This window comes from Amorphotheca resinae, assembly GCF_003019875.1.
Source record: "Amorphotheca resinae ATCC 22711 unplaced genomic scaffold M430scaffold_14, whole genome shotgun sequence".
Classification (NCBI taxonomy): domain Eukaryota; kingdom Fungi; phylum Ascomycota; class Leotiomycetes; order Helotiales; family Amorphothecaceae; genus Amorphotheca; species Amorphotheca resinae.
In genome coordinates this window covers 691,719-693,853 of record NW_020194484.1, presented here as the reverse complement: position 1 = coordinate 693,853, position 2,135 = coordinate 691,719, and positions in this window count along the sequence as shown.

The window sequence follows — 2,135 nt, the reverse complement described above, 5'->3', positions numbered from 1 at the left end:
CCTCTGTTGCCCTCTGTTGCCCTCTGTTGCCCTCGACAGCCCTCTGTTGCCCTCGACAGCCCTCTGTTGCCCTCGACAGCCCTCTGTGCCTTCGCGAATACCCTCGACAGCCCTGTAGCCCTCTATTGTCCTTACAGATCTCGACAGCCCTTATAGATCGTCTCTTTACCTTCTATTGTCCTTATAGATCCTTTTTAGATTAGACCTTAGATAGTTAATACTAGTGTTTATTAATACTTATAATTAAATACATAATTATATTATAAGAGTAGTCTAAATACCTAAGTAGTAAACCTAAGCTACAAATAATTTTAAACTAGGTTTAAGCTAGTTTTAAGCTAGTTTTAAGCTGTTTTAAGCTAGTTTTAAGCCGGTTTTCTAGCTTAAACCCTTAAATGTTTTACGCTTTATGACAAGACATAAAATTAAGCCTAACTTAAGCCTAGTTTAAGATTAGCTTAAAACTAGCTTAAAACTAGCTTAAAACTAGCTTAAAACTAGCTTAAAACAGCTTAAAACCAGCTTAAAACCAGCTTAAAACTAGTTTAAAACTATATACTCTAGGCACTACTGTATATAGTTATTTATGTTTATAAGTAATACCTATCTTTTACTTAAGTAGTAAAGACAAGTATTAACTAGTACTACGTTACTTTATAAGGCGTTATTATCTAGTTAATATACTTACTAATTCCTAACTCTATAGGCTAGACTAGCCTTTTCTAGTAGCTTACTAAGAAGGACTTAGTAAGACTATAAGTTATTATAAGCGACATAAACCTTTTGTTAGGTGTATTTCTATAGAGTAGAAGAGGCAAGAGTCGATAGACAGTCGTAGTGTATTTAAAGGTATATTACTACTTTAACTATAGACTAATCTCTAAACCCCTCTCCTTTTTCCTTTTTTCTCTTTTATTCTTATACTCTTTAACGCCTACTATTACCTTAGTTATAGTACGTAGTTACCTTATACTTAATTTCTAAGCTATTATAGTCTTACGTGTTAGTGTACCTAATATAGTATCCTCTCTTTTTAGCTTCTGTCCTTAGAAGCTTATAAGTAGCCGTTAGATTATAGAGAGGCTACGTTAGGCCTAAATATAGCCTTTAAATACCCTCTCTTTAAAATAAAGGAATAAATTAGTAAATAAATATGTATCTATATAACTAGTAGTGTTAGGAAAAAGAGAGTAGTAACGACTTTATAGTATAGTAAAGGCACGTAGCTAAACTATAAGATTTCTATTATATATTATACTTTTAGATCTTTACTTTATACCTCTTGTATTTACTTTTAGCTAAGACACCTTATAGTAAAGTACTAGTAAGTCGCTAAGTAGTCGTAAGACCCTTAATACGTAGTACTAACTATATTACTTAGGTACGCTAGTATTCCTTACCCTTTACTACTTTTAGAAATCCTTTATTACCTCTTACTAAAAGGTTAATAGTATACTAATAGTAGATAGCTATAGAGATTAAACTATATTACCTATAATCGTATTTTTTAAGTAAATATAAAAAAACACCTCCTTTGTCCTCTTTTATTTAGTCCTTTCCTTATAGTACTAAAAGGTATATAAAGACTTGTTTTTACTAGTTTATTATCTCTTTTTCTTCTTTTTACCTTATACAAATATAATACTACTATACCCTTCTTCTTTTACGACTCTTTTAATAAACTTTTAACAAACCTTAATTAAACTACTAACGACGACATAACACTAACAAAGCGTTTAGTAGCTTATAAGTAATGCCTAAACTAAATAGCTTTATAAGACTTATAAGGTACTACCTTAAAGTATAAGGATAACGACTATAAGTATTCCTTTCTAGTAAAGAGTAATAGCCTAATAGTATAGTAGCTACGTCTATAAAGTACGTCTATTATAAAAATTTAAAGAAAGAGTACATTTCTATAAGTATAACCTTTCTTAAGGCGACACTCTTACGTCGTAGCTTTATTAACGTTACTAGGTCGTTATAACCTTTTAAGCTAGAGGGATTAAACTTTAGAAAGCGATTATAAAGAAGGATAAAGTAAGTTAGCTTATCGTTTATAAGGAAGTTAAAGCTAACACGTACAGGCTATGATTTAGGGCGCCTAAACTTTAGTAAAGAAGAGCCTCTAGTAT